Raw genomic sequence first — 16,209 nt, forward strand, 5'->3', positions numbered from 1 at the left:
GAGGAAGGAGAGTCGGTGAGAGACTTTATTAGTCGCTTAAAGCATTTGAATTCTTGTTGTAATCCAAATGAACGCTTCAATAATAATCAATTTCTTGATAGATTTATTTGGGGATTACGACATGAGGACATCTACAATGGCCTAGTCATTAGAGGTATCACCACTTGGGAAGCAGTCACCACCAATGCGATCCAATTGGAGGATATTTAATGATTCAAGGAGAAAGAGTGTATGTTGAGCCTAAATCTATTAGCTAGGCAAGTGCTTCCTCTTGTTAGGTATATGTTCAAACGTAGTGCACATGTAACAAAGATTAGCCAAAGTGCATGTGCCACAAAAGCTATTTTTGAAACTAATAACAGTGAATCAAAAGAGAAATTTGCATGCACACTATCAAAATATACATTAACAGCTTCCCTACAGTATATGCAAGCAAGACAAGGAGCTAAGCATCGGGGCATCAACCAATGACCCTAAAGCCTATTGCTAAGGAGCCAAAGATATATGAGATTAGCAGATCTCAGCAAGGCTATTCAAGAGAGTCTTAGAGACAATCGTGCTCCGCAAAAAAATCATATGTATCCAAGAAGGGAGCAACAATGGTGCTCAATATGCTATGGACCACATAGTACCAGTGAATGCCGTACTTTTAGAGTAAAATTCAATGGGAACTGCAATGCCTGTGGGAGGTATGGTCATCAAGCTAAGGATTGCATAGTATTTAAGCGCGCGATGGCCAATAGACCGACCTTAGCATGGACAGACACACCTGGAGTGCCTGCATTGATGTCGGCCCCACCTCTTGAATAAACAGCACAACACATGGTACCTAGGGCCCAAAATGTTGTTCAAACAACACCCTTACCACCTCTAGTGCTAGGACTGCAACCACCACATCCGGGAATCACTTCTATGAATCAAGTGGGTTGTGAGTCATCTATTGCTTTTTTGGAAGGCTGTGAGGAAGATATAGATCCTAATATTGCCTATGGGATGGATGTGCTTGAAGAAAGTCCACAATACTACATGGAGGACTATTGGGGACAAGTCAAACCTATCTATCAAGTAGCTGCTCTTGTTGCAAGAGGCCAAAATATTGATTACACTACTAAGAGACCACCTCTTCAATGCTATGAGTGTGGAGGTCCGCATCGTGTGGCCGAGTGTCCTATTAGGCTACAAAAGAACACCACATTAATGCAAACCAATCAAGCGAGCACGTCTACAATGCCGATACTCATGTGTAATCGATGTGGCATAGATCGTTTGATTGCCCAATGTCCAAATAATCCAAATGCACCGAAGATCATGCCATTAAACTTGATTGAGGTTACCGAGGAGCCATCACAAAGTACACATGTGGTCCCAGTAAACGTACTCACACGATCGATGCTCCAAAAATAAAATTATATTCTTGAGGAAAGAGACACGGCATCAATTGCCCAATCTCAGAAAAATAAGAAAACACGAAGGAAGAGATCGCAAAAACCAGTGAAGTCAGACCCCAAATCAAAGACCAACATAGGGACTGGTAATGACCCCGTATATATGAACGACACTGAAGAGGATTCTGATTCAGGTGAAACCATGGAGACCAAAATGACCACTAATATAGAAACGAACAAGGAAGATCTTCATGAGCCACAATGGCCAGGATCCAAGAAGAAGATAGGAACTTATCCAAACCCTATAGAGGAGATCGAGCGAGTCAAGCAATTAAGAATTTTGGTAGAAGATACCCAAAGGGATCTAGAACCAGCACCTAGGCAGATCTAGATTACAGACACCGTGTTCCCTACGCAACTACAACCTCACCAAGTCCATAGACCCTTAGCCATACCTGGTGTCATCCAAGAAGAAAGTGACTTAAAGTCATGGGAAAGTGGGCGTACTTACTTCTTAATGGAAAGAATGTTTACAGAGGGACTACCTGATCCTATAGAAGAAATGGAGATCCCATCTTCCCCAGGTCAAGGGATTGAAGCCCAAAAGGTGCCGTTAAACATTGCCAAATTGATGGATTTCATGTCTTTAGAAGTTAGAACCACCATCATGTCTAAACTATATAAAGACCCTGAGCTAGTCCCAGCTCCTCGAGCCTTCCTCAATGGAGAATTAAAGTTTGGGCTACCACAATTTGCATAGATGGATGGAGCTGGGGAGATGCCAATAGAGGAGGAACAATCAGATCCACAACCCAACCTAGATGAGAACCTCGTTATAGAAATACCTGTTAACAACTTGGGACAATACTTTGAGGGTGATGAATCCAATGCAACCATACCAATCACTACCAAGGGATTAACTGTGAAGAGAATCCTTGATGGTGGCGTTGGGGTTAGCATTGTGACTAAAAATTGATGGGAAACTATGGGAAGACCTCACCTTGCGACCACAACCATAGTAGTGAAGATGGCCAATGGGTCTATTGTTAAACCTATTGGGATGCTAGAAGATCTCAAGATCAAGGTCTTTGGACATAAAATAAGATCTACCTTCATTGTTATGGATTTCTCCAAATGCACTATGGCATCGGAGATGATCTTAGGACGTCCTTTCATGAGGGAAGTAGAAATGGTACATGACTGGTCTAAAAACCATGTCTACTTACAGTTCCAAGATTCTGTCATTCGAGTAGATCTTGTAACTGGTCGAGCACATCCTCTAGGAAATAGGTTTATAATTGATCACATATCTGACACCACAATTCAGTCGGCCCCATTGCAGTATTGTTACACGTGTAAAGCGGAAACTGATGTTGGGGAAGATTCTCCTTATATGGATGTACTACCTGGGACGACTGAATCAGAAAATGTGGATTGGATCCACCTAGCAGCAACCATAGACACTTGGGGAAATAGAGGGACGACCTAGGTAACACCTGAGGGGGATGAAATGCCACCACTCATACCTTTAAATATGCTACAAGCAATGTGTATAGCTTCTGACAAGACTCATCCTAATACAACGAAGAAAACATACAAGTGGGTCCCTAAAGCTTCTTTAGCGACCATGGCTGATGTTAAAAAACAGAAGCCTTGTAAGAAACGTACCACTCGCTCCAAGAAAAGTAAGAAAATGTGGCGTTGGATTCCTAAACAACTATTGAAAGCCCAAGGCTACTATCAAGGAAATGATCAAACCTGGGTGCCAAAATGTAGATTGTGTTCTTACCTATCACCTGACCCATGTGAGCCCAATCCCGTAGCTCCAAAATGAATCAACGATCACGAAAAGAAAAAAATCACAAAATGCTACACACCCACTCTAGAGCTAGTTTGGGTACTGAAGAAAGAACGATTTGTTCCACCTAGCTCAGGAAGGGGGGAGTCCCATGAAGCTTCTAGCTCCTCATGTAATGCATCCATAAAGGTAAAAGCTTCTCCACAACCTCCACCTATAATAGTGGACCTCCATAAAGATACAAAGGAAGCCACACCTCCCAGTGTTCAAGAATCACCTGATGAACCACTTCAAGTTCGATCCTGGGAGAGTACCTTACCACCCTTGCAACTCGACGAGGCACCTAAGGTAGTAGAAAACTATTGGCAAAAATCCTCACCTATTACCAACTGGAACAATTGGTTTCAAAGGGCGACGAGCACATTTCAAATGGTATGATCTACCCAAGGAAAGGGGGAGTGTTGTTGACATCCATCATTCACTTATTCCCCTCTCAACCATTTTTCAAATGGTATGATCTACCCAAGGAAGGGGGGAGTGTTGCTGACATCCATCATTCACTTACTCCGCTCTCAACCTTCCTCCCTGACCTCTCAATATCCCAATCTTAGGGAATGTATATATAAAGCCTTATACTCACAAAAAAAAAGAAGAAAAAGAGCAAGAGCAATTAGCAAACGAGAAGGCACAATAAAAGTCAAAACATTGAAGAGACCTATACATTCACATCCGGTACACTGAAATAGAAACCTATGTCATTGAACACCTTTGATCCTCATCACTCGACTGATGGAGGGTAGGTAGGATTAGTACGATAGGAGTGTTTCTGTTTTAGAGTCGAGTGATTAGCAAAGTTCTTTTTTCCCACTGATGTGCCTCCTATAGGTATTCTTTGTGTTTCCTAGTGTGTACACGAACGTGTTGCTGTGGTTAGGATTTGGACCTTCGTGGAATCTTTATCTCGACTCATTCTTCAAATCAAGTGCAATTATCAACACAAACAAGTGTTTCTTGTCCATTAGCACTGCCCCTTATCTTTTTGCATCCATGTTTGTCTGCTTTAATTGTGATTGGTAGCATAATATTTAACACATTTTCTTAGTATCAAACATTAAATTCAATGTAATTTTTGTCATAATCACTTGTCTAGGTTTAAAAATCAAGCAGTCTGACTAAGCTAGTTTGACCAAGCTAGGCGTTAGAGATCTTCTCTTAATACCATGGGGAATGCCTTCATGATAATCAATGGTTACTTAGGTTCTTAATCCATTTAGGCAGCATTGTGAGAAATGTACTAGGGCTTTCTAGTGGGCTTAGTCCCTATTGACCTTTAGCTTAAGTATTATAAAGGGAGTTTACTAGTGTGATGAGCCTGGGGAGGGTAACAGTGTTATATGACCCCCCAAAGTTACAAAATTAAAATGCTGAAAACGAACAAACAAAAAATCAAAGTGCCACAATGTAAAATCTTAAGCTGGAAGAGAAACCTCAGCTTGATTTGGTACTTCACTCACATGTATCGCCTATGGTACTAGAGCCCTAGAGGTTCCCAGTGTGGGCGCTTTTCCTTGAAAAGCAAAAAATCCAAGGCATACAAAATAAGCACACACATCAAAATTGAATCACTGTGAAAAGACTTTGGGGGGTCAAAGAAAAAGTAATCCGTCAGGTGATGATTTCATGAGAAATTCCTTTTATCGTAGCTTAACTACAAGGTCTTATAGGTATAGCCTCTAGTCAGCCCTCAAACATGAAATACTTGGCTCTCGAGATTAAATAACTTAATTGACCAGAGAAAATCGAGAAGCTTACCCATGGTATTAATAGTTGATCTTTAGTGCCTTTCGATCGTTAAATTAAAGACCCCCGACTTGTTTAATTTTTTACTTTTACATCTGTTTATGCATTTGATTATATTGCAATTTAATGTTTATTGTTGACAAATGGTTTAAAATTCTGTTACCAATCAAATTGTTTGCCTACAACTGCATATGCTTTTTAATTGCTTATGAGAATGCAATTACTGTGCCAATGTTGTTTGATTTTGCAGTTTGTTTGCTTTAATTATGATTGCTAGCATAATATTCAACACATTTGCTTAGTACCAAACATTAAATCCAATGTAATTTTTTTGTCATAACCACTTGTCTAGGTTTAAAAATCAAGCATTCCGACTAAGCTAGTTTGACCAAGCTAGGTGTTAGAGATCTTCTCTTAATACCATGGGGAATGCCTTCCTAATTATCAATGGTTACTTAGGTGTTTAATCCAATTTAGGCAGCATTGTCTGAAATGTACTAGGGCTTTCTAGTGGGCTTGACCCTATTGACCTTTAGCTTAAGTATTATAAAGGGAGTTTACTAGTGTGATGAGCCTGGGGAGGGTAACAGTGTTATATGACCCCCCAAATTTACAAAATTAAAATGCAAAAAACGATCAAACAAAAAATCAAAGTGCCACAATGTAAAATCTTAAGCTGGAAGAGAAACCTCAGCTTGATTTGGTACTCCACTCACATGTATCGCCTATGGTACTAGAGCCCTAGAGGTTCCCAGTGTGGGCGCTTTTCCTTGAAAAGCAAAAAATCCAAGGCATACAAAATAAGTACACACACCAAAATTGAATCACTGTGAAAAGACTTTGGGGGGGTCAAAGAAAAGGTAATCAATCAAGCGATGATTTCATGAGAAATTCCTTTTATAGTAGCTTAACTACAAGGCCTTCTAGGTATAGCCTCTAGTCAACCCTCAAACATGAAATACTTGGCTCTCGCGATTAAACAACTTAATTGACCAGAGAAAATTGAGAAGCTTACCCATGGTATTAATAGTCGATCTTTAGTGCCTTTCGACCGTTAAATTAGCGACCCTAGACTTGTTTAATTTTTTACCTTTACAAGTGTTTATGCGTTTGATTATATTACAATTTAATGTTTATTGGTGACAAATGGTCACCCTACAACTGTCTATGCTTTTTAATTACAACTATCTATGCTTTTTAAATGACATTGCCAATCACATTGTCTGCCTACAACTGCATATGATTTTTAATTGTATCTGAGAATGCAATTACTGTGCCAATGTTGTTTGATTTTGCGGTGACTGAAGAAGGCTAAGGACATTCATCTCAAATGTTCTTCCACCTCGATGAATGAGCTTCAACTCAATAGCTTCCGAGGAAGGAATCTACATAAGGAAGGGGGGCATGTTAACCCTCACGGCTCACGGACACCCTATCACCTACGACGGACGTTGTATTATTTACTTGGTAGAGTTAGGTACCGGGCTTGTCGGTCCAATAGGAAAAGGGAAAGAGTGATCGCCGATGAGAGGCGCACTCTAACTGGAACATTCAAGGGATTAGTTGGCTAAGCATGGGTGCCCAAGTGTGAATGGGTGAGCTCATATAAAAGTCAACTAAACCTAAAATTCACTCATTCTCTCATTTGTGCAATTGAAAAGTGCTCTTGCTCCATCTCTATCTTCTTCTTCTTCATCTCCTTGTGTGTGTGTATGCGTGAGAGAGAGAGAGAGAGAGAGTGAGAGAGTGAGTGCGATCGAGCATTGCGGCGGCACGACGGCGCCGGCGAGGCGGTTGAGCACGGTGTAGCGGCATCTCCCTCTTCTTCATGGCGAGGAATCCTCCACGACAGCAAGCGTAGAGCGGTGAGTGACACACCATCGCCATCTTTGAGCTTACTAGTTTAGGCTTGTTGTGTGCTTGGAGCCATTTGTGGCTCGCACACAGTGTATCGGCAAGTTCCTGCATTGACACGTGCGACATACGCGCACAAGAACCTTGACCCATGAACAACTAAAACCTAATGGAGCTATATTGCAGTGTGCAACAGATGTGGTCGCTTTTTGTCGAGCCATCCTCTCGTGGGGAGCACCTGCATCATATCCATCAAAAGAAAGGGAATGTGCCTGTGTGTTCTAGGAGGTTAAAGCGGGGGATGTGAATAGGGAAGCCAAGTGGAATTGTTCCATTGCCCCTCAATCTCGCTTTATGCATGATTTTTGCGGTCACAACCCGCACGATCCAACTACCCTTGCAACTAGAAACTTGGCATGCATCTGTGATGCATGCCTTCATGGAGGGTGGAATCACTGCGTCAAGAAAGCTCATGTGAGGCTTGGAAGTATCATATTCTTGAGCCATTATACCTAAGGAGGTGGAGGCATATTCCAATCCAGCAATTGAAGTTCCGACAGAGGAGGTCGATGGCTACGATGACTTTACATACAAAGGGCAGCATAATGTGTTGAGTAGTGCTCTATGTGTTGGCGACACATTTGCTGTAAAATCCATTGCTGTAAATCCAAATGCTTTAACCAATGTCGAGGGCGTGGATTTCTACTTGGTCAAGTGTGTTGCAACAAAGAAGAAGGTGGACAAGAGGTACATTTTTTAATGGAGCAATGTAATTGACAGAGGCTTATATGTTGAGCAAGGACTTTATTACAAGCAATTGGATGCATACACCTTCAAGTTGGACAACAAGCTGCCCATCATTCACCTACTGTCGCATCTAGTGTGATGTATCAAAATACCTATGGAGCACATCCCAAAGAGAAGGCTGGTGTACACAATCACTCCAGAAAGCTATAAAGCAATTTGTAATAGCATGCCCTTTAGCTTTTAAGTTGTAACTATTGGATGTGCAATATACTTATTTGCTGCAATTTATGTTGTTCTATCTTTAAGTTGGTTCTATGTCTCTTGTGTGCACTAGGTACCAACGTTTTAAGTTATAACCATTGGATTTTCAATATACCATTTCTTTTGCGCACTGTGTACCAACGTTTTAAGTTATAACCAAATGTTCAATAAATATGCCGCTCTACACACATACTAAAGGGCTATATCCAAGTCTTTGATAGTGCCCAAAATGAAGTATTGAGTAGGGGCTTTGGTCCCCTCTTGTATGCACTGCAAGGCCTCTTAGAGGAAGAGCATGTACCATGTTTGTTGTGTTAGGAAAATTAGAACTATGGTCATGCTACTAGCATATACAGTGCTAACTAGCATACTGTGTATGTTAAGTAGCATCCAACTCTTTGACAGTTCCCAGAATGAAGTGTTGAGTAGGGCTTTGGTCCCCTTTTGTATGAGTTGCAAGGCCTCTTAGAGGGAAGATCTCCTACCAAGTTTGTTGTGTAATAAAAATTAGAATTGTGTTTATGCTAACTAGCATACACAATATGCTAACTAGCATACACAGATTACTAACTAGCATCCAAGTCTTTGACAGTGCATAGAATGAAGTGTTGAGTAGGGGTTTGGTCCTTTCTTGTATGAGTTGCAAGGCCTCTTAGAGGGAAGATCTCCTACCATGTTTGTTATGTACAGAAAATTAGAATTGTGTTTATGCTAACTAGCATACACAGATTGCTAACTAGCATACACAATGTGCTAACTTGCCGAATGAACAAGAAACATGCCAACAATACACAAGGTACATACACATAAAATATAGTACCACAAAATTTGATCCTGCAATCGGAAATGAAAATATTTATAGGTATGAACATTAAAATGGATTAAGAAGTGGCTGATAAGTACAACTTCTCGGGTCATGGCAAGCTCATGACCAATTAGATTATACAAAATGTATGAAACATCTACATGGCAATGCCATGGGTGATTATTACAACTCTCCAAAGCATGGCAGTCTCATGGCCTCATGTCACCATTTTCCAGGTCCTGCATTTCCCTTTCTCTTTCTAAGTTGCTACTCCAAGTGCTGTTTTTTCTTTGATTTGGGACTCTCCCGCTTACTCCTCTCCTCCCTTGATGCTTCTTCAACAATGTCCATTGTATATTGATGTAGGTCCTCCACTTGTCTTTGACGCATTTTTTCTTGCAAATGTTTCACTTCCAACTTCTCAACAACTACATCCAAAAACTAGTCTAGGTGGCTATCATACGCATTGCTCGCAGTATATGCGGAATGGTCTTCCACCTGCAACCATTGAAATAGCCAGGGAGACAATTTGTCTACCAGACAAGATTGTCGCTCTTTAAGACTCTGGTCCTCCATCTTTGGAAGGATGAGCCAAGTTCCCTTGGGGTTTTGCCACACCTTATATTTAGAGCATTTGTGGGGCCGAATTGTGCCCAAAATTGACTCAGATTCTTGAAGAAGATTGGTTTTTATGGAGCGTCCAATGCCATTTGACACAATTCTCGTGTGACAAAACCCATCCCATCCTTGCACGCTAAGGTCTGGATACTTTATCAAGAATGACATTCACTTTACGCCCCACGCTTGTGCTCCATACATAGACATGGAAAAACTGTAGGCACCAATCTAGAAACCTGTGGCTGTCTTTGCGATAGAATACAACCCTGCCACCTTCCATACAGTACTTATGGAGTTCCCCTGCCTACTCCGAGAGGACTTCACCATACCATGACTCTACAACATTCACCAACACCCCGTTCAGATCAAGAATAAGAGCGTGCTTCTATTCTACCAACAACGTTGGCGCCCATATTGGGTTTGGAAGCGGATACCACTCAACAAATATAACTTCCCCGAAGGGATGAACAAAATTCAAAGACTCTTTAATTGTGCTGAGCCTAGACCGGAACTGTTTCATGCACTTCTCAATCTCTACTTTTTCTCTCATTATCTTTCTTGCCTCAAGATACGCCTTTTTTGCATCTTTTTCAATGCAATGGCCCAGTTCAGATCATGCAGGGCAATTGTTTGTAGGCAATTTTTCCTTGCGACACATTACAGGTATCAAATGAAACACATCATAAACGGAAACCAATAAATACTATTATTGCACAGAGACATCATGTACACAAAAAGCATTTCTCCATACATGCCATTATAGTAGTTTTGTGATCTGGGAAGAACGCAGTCAAAGAATAGGGTGAACAAAGTTTTTTGCATACGCGTGAGCGAATGGCTCTCTTGTCACCTTTGGCAGTCTCGGATATATCTTCTTGGGTGGTCTTTGGGGAAACAGAGCTGTCCTTTATAGGGTCTACTGGAATCTATTCCAGTCCACCTTTCCTCTTCCTCCTCACTTTGTTTACAAAGCCCAAGAGAGGGTTGTCATCACCGGTACCTTGCACACTGGGCACAATATCATTTCTACCAGATTCCTCTTACAAACTCCTCACCATCTCCTCCAAAGAACTTATTTCATCCTCTGCAATAGGCACGGGTTTGGGACGAGCAATCATTACAAATTTCTTGTCGTCACTGGTTTCTTTGCTATCACCTAAACCGTTCGACGATGTCGCATGCCCCGGTGTCGCATTTTCCCCTCCATGCACTGTATCAAGGTCATCCACAATACCATCAGAGGCCTTCTCCTCAACTATCCTTTGCTTGTCAGGCTCTCTTCGATCCGCCCTTCCCGCGCCAATGAGACCTGTATATACCAAGCAACTGTTAATTACCATATCCAGCTGCTAGTTGAAATGCAGAGATGAATGGTTAATACACAACTAGCATATTGAAGATGGTGCTAGCATGGAATATGTGGTGGTTAGCATACCAAATTCTTCTAGTTGACAAATAGAGTATGCTAAATATCATACAGGCTATGCTAAAAGGCATAGTCTGCATAACTTCCATGTGTGCTAACTAGCATACAGACTAGGTGACTGGCATACATAGCAGAGTAAGGATGTATGCTAGTTAGCATAGTGGGTATGCTAGCTAGCATACATTGCATATGTTATGTACAATATGGTGGCTATCATACATGCTAGTTAGGCTACTTATCCTCACTATGTATGCTAATAACAATCACGAAGTTGCTAGCTAGCGTAACTAGTTTTGCTAGTTAGCATACCTAGATATGCTATTGACTAGCATACAAAATAGCATGTATGCTAGTTAGCATTATGAGTGCGCTAAGGGCATACACAATTTTCTAGCCAACATACCCATTATGTTAACTAGCATACATATAGGCTGACAAGCATACATAACATGAATAACATGTATGCTAACTAGCATACAGACTAGCATGTATGCTTAGTAACATAACTCAATAAGCTAGCTAGCATACCCAATATCATGTATGCTAACTAACATACACAATAGAATGTATGATACTAGGCATATTAAAATATTACAATTAGCCTAATTTTTATGCTAATTACCATAACGAGGTTGCTAACTAGCATTAATGGGTTTTCTAGTTAGCATACTTAGATATGCTATTGACTAACACACACAATAGCATGCATGCTACTTAGCATAATGGGTATGCTAAGGGCATATACAGTTTGATAACCAGCATACCCACGATGCTAACTAGCATACAGACTATGCTGACTAGCATATCCACTATGCTAACTAGCATACAGACTATGTTGAATATAATTTTACTATGCTAACTAGCTCATAGACTATACTAACTAGCATAATTACTATGCTAACTAGCATACATACTATACTAGCTAACATACATACTATGCTAACTACCTTACATAGCATAAATAGCATGTATGCTGACTAGAATACATACTATACTAACTAAGATACAAACTATGCTGACTAGCATACATAGCCATAAAACCCTAGCTCTAAACCCATTTGCTAAAAACGAGTATAAAGATAGAGCCGAATTTTGAAAGTGCCCAAAACTGAAATCTATGAGTACCTAGGTGTAGCTTATGCCACCACAATTCTAACGACTATTTGCAGGCAAAAAAAAAAACATCGTTCGATAAACTTACAGCCACAAATAGCTCGTAGATGCACAAGCACGTATGCTCTGTTTTGCAAGGAATGCTTGACGTTGTCGTGTAGCTCTTGCCGAGGCTAGTGCAATGGTGTTGTCGGATCTACAATGTAATGAACAAGCTGGACGTAGCGTGAGGATGAAGCTCACACTCACTCTCTTTCTCTTTCACACAGTCGACAACAGCTTAAAACTTAGATTATGATAAAGTTCTCTTTTCAAAGTGACCTAGGTACCTTATATACTAAGGATACCTTAGGTTAGCGAAAATCGAGTTTGAGGGGTCAAATGGCTTTGTATGTACAATCTGGAAGTGCCATTGCACCCCGGCTTTTGCAACTAAACTACCTACTTATTACAATTAATGTTTCTAACCATAATCCATAGCATTCCATAACTCTCACAGAATAAGGCTTTGTTGAATTATGGCGTGTTGTTGACCCAGCCGTCAACAAGGGGGTAGCCCTCACGTTGCCTGCCTTGAGAACGCGTGTAGCTTTGTGCTTCAGTTTTGGTGTCTCCAGATTTTCTTTAGTATCCTGTAATAGTTTTTTAAGATGTTCTCTCGCAGCCTTTATGGGCTGCAAATATGTGCTACCAAAGTACGACACGCTTTTTGTCCCTTGGTGGGAGCTGTAGCAAGAGATGGGTGTCACCTTGGGAGCTTTGTCCTCCTTCATGTCAGTAAACTCCTCCTTGATGTTTTCACTTGAATTACGCACCTTCCACTTCTGGACATGTTGATCGTAATAGCCTTTTTCTTGTAGATCCTGCAAATATTGTACAACAAAATCTGCCCAATTGAACTTCATGCTGATCCACTGGCAATTACCGCCGGATTGAACTCTTTAACGATCCCCTTTACGAAAGCAGAGTTTATTTCCATGTTTGTGTGGGGCTTTTGTTATACCTTGTAGTGCAGAAGCATTACCTGCGCATACATCTTGTTAAGTACTCAATTGAGTTTGATACAATACACTGCGATTCTTCTCTTCTTTAAAAACACTGAACCACTCGACATCGCTGATTTGCTCCGACCTCACCATCTTTGGGTCTGCACCATCTCTCGAGAGGCCTACACAACATTAAAATCCTCTACAAGAATGCAAAATTTCCCTTGAATCGGGATGTTCACCTTTGGAGCTTTCCATCACACTGCACAAATCCCCAATGACAATTGATTAAATCAAAGAAACACAAAAAATTACATTACAGAAACACGAGATATGTTACAGAGAAACAAGATTATATTACAAGTAAATTTTATTGAAACACAAAAAAATTGCACATTACATAGCTTCTTCTGCTAGCCCACCTATGCCCAACATACCTAGAATGCTAATTTTCATACTAGGTATGCTAAGCTGCACAACTGGTATGCTAATCATCACACTTGCAATTCCTATTTTCATTAAGGGTATGCTGGACAGAATCCAATTCATGCTAGTTAGCATAGTCAATACATATCCATGTAACACAAGATTATAATAAGAAAACACAAGAAAGTTATACTGAAGCACCAAAAAATAACACATTAAAGAGCTTCTTTTGCAAGCCCACAACTATGGGCTGCGCAGTCAGAACGCATTCTCCATGCTATTTAGCAGATTTCATATGCTAAACTACACAACAATCAAACCACTTATATTTTCAATTAAACTCCTCAATTGACACACATAAAATTATAGATGACAGAGGATTTTTGCAAGCCCAACTATGGCCAGCAACCTTGAGATCAACCTCAACCCTTGCATTAGCCTGGGGCATGTCCCACCGACAATTACTGAGGCTATGGTCAGCCAAAGAAAGGAGACACACTCACATGCACACAAGGGCCTGGTCAAGTCGTTGGTGTCATGGGGTGAGAGAGAGAGAGAGAGAGAGAGAGAGAGAGAGAGAGAGAGAGAGAGAGAGAGAGAGAGAGAGAGAGAGAGAGAGAGAGAGAGAGAGAGAGAGAGAGAAGTTGAGTGAGAACCAGAGTCGAGCTTCCCCTTCCCTGCATGAAAGCTATTTGCCATTGGGGAAACTTCTACACAAGAATGGGTCACCTTGTCGCTAGCTTTGACCCTTTGCTGAGTTGAAGGAGAAGCTACAGGTACTCTAACACTCTGGCAAGGTGGAGGAGAAGCAGGAGAACAAGCTAATTTGGCCGCCCTCGACTTCTTTGTTTCTAGCGTGTTAATGAGATTGTTCGAGATGCTTGACTGAGCTTCATGAGCTACAGGAGAAGCCGTGCTTGTAGCTCAAGACTGCTTCCCCCCATCTCTCTTACTTGTGGCCCCTGCGTCCGGCTTCCCTCCATGCATCATTACTGCACCACTCTTTGTGTGTGATGTCCAATGAAAACTATGCAAAAGAATTCAAACGTATTGTTTTTGAAATAAAACATTTTGGAAAGACACTCTCATTTTATGCTTACAAGAGGTGCTTGTTGACTCGTGCTAAATAACACAAAAAGCATGTCAGATTAACATGCTTTCACCCATCACATCCATATGCAATTCAACCATGTGATTTTTTCCTATATAAGAGCACCCCACGTATATGTTCTTAGGAGTTTGGTTGTGCCCTTTAACCTATTATTTTTTTTATAGAATTTGCATGATGTCAAGGATGAAGTACATGCAACAACATAAATTTATGATTTTTATATGTAGAAGAGAGGCAGATTAGGTTGGATACATGGCCAAAGATTAGAATCAATGAGCACTTTGGAGTTTGGACTTTCACGTGGATTTTAAGGAACTCAAATTGTATAGGTCTACATGCACTTGGCATCACTAGGAGTAGAGAGAAGTAAGTGTCCTTGATGCGAACGAGCTCCAAGGATTTTAAGGACCTTTAATTCAGTTGGAAAGAATATACCAGAAGAGTGGTAGGGAAATACAACCCTTGATTGTGGATTGATATCCTTAAAGAACGACAATGTAGGATGTAATGTACATAGATCTTTACATGCCTATCTTTGAACGAAGTACCTAGAAAAATGTGTTTGCAATCAAATAAGTTTTTGCTCTTCTTCGTGCATGTAAATGTTTTATTGGAGGCTCTTGCAAGACAACACATTTTTGTATTACAATTGTTATCTATTCATATGTGTTTATGCCTACTAGGGCTTGACAAATCTTTGTCCAAGGTCCATATGAACTATTGCATCTTATCTTCTTACTCTAGACTAAAGGATGGTGAAATTTACAAAAATATGGAGGCTAATGCTCAGTTGGGAGCCAAAAAAGTAAAATTTTGAATCGCTCATCATGTGAGAGACTGGGGTTGCTTAGATGTGGTGTTCGATGGAGGGGATGTTCGGCTCCATAAAGTGCACATGCACGCGTGCGTGCACACACACACACACACACATAGAGAGAGAGAGAGAGAGAGAGAGAGAGAGAGAGAGAGAGAGAGAGAGAGAGAGAGCATAAGTGATTGGGGCATTCTTAATCAGTAGTAGATAATCAGTGTCATACCTAATCAATGTTGAGGTGAATTGATCTTCAATATGAGGGTCAAATTGGCTCACAATGCTATCATCGCCATGGCCTTTTGAAGTATTACTCTCTTCTCTTGCCTTAGAAAGACTCATCTGCAATTCATAATCTAGGGGCAGATTGTGGCACTTGAGTAGACTCATGTTTCGTTCATTGAAAACATGACTATCAGCATGTATCCTTCTCAGCTTGATCTTGATTTGTATGTGCCAAGAGCAGAGCAATCCATGCGATAATGTTGTGCTGAGATAAACTAGAAAACACCGTTTCAAGTTTTGTAAATATCCCAAATTTGTGTTGCATGGTTACAAGGGAGGTACCAACGACAATATCTGAGGCAGAACCTTCTTTCATAGCATCCCAAAGCAATGGCCAACCTATCTCTTGAAGAACTTTTAGTGAATGTTGCTCTTCTATGGCTACCACTTTTTGCCTCCTCTGAAAGACTGTTGCATGCATGAAGAGCCATGACAAAGGTTCCATTGTTCGGACAAATATTCCTTCCTCCTGCAATTGCTTGTTACATTGTGGAGCCTTTCTTCCGTGACCATGTTCTATACAATTCCACGAGACCTCAAAGATCTATTGGAAAAGTCTTGAACTTGGCCAACGCTTGATATGTGTGTGTGTGTGTGTGTGTGTGTGTGTGTGTGAGAGAGAGAGAGAGAGAGAGAGAGAGAGAGAGAGAGAGAGAGAGAGAGAGAGAGAGAGAGAGAGAGAGAGAGAGAGAGAGAGAGAGAGAGAGAGAGAGCATCATGGTGTAGACTACATTAGCAAAAAAGACAAACAATACTTATTCATTGCTTTAAAGTTGGATGTTT

Source organism: Adiantum capillus-veneris, chromosome 10 (assembly GCF_014529385.1).
Source record: "Adiantum capillus-veneris isolate H3 chromosome 10, ASM1452938v2, whole genome shotgun sequence".
In the NCBI taxonomy this organism is placed as follows: Eukaryota; Viridiplantae; Streptophyta; class Polypodiopsida; order Polypodiales; family Pteridaceae; genus Adiantum; species Adiantum capillus-veneris.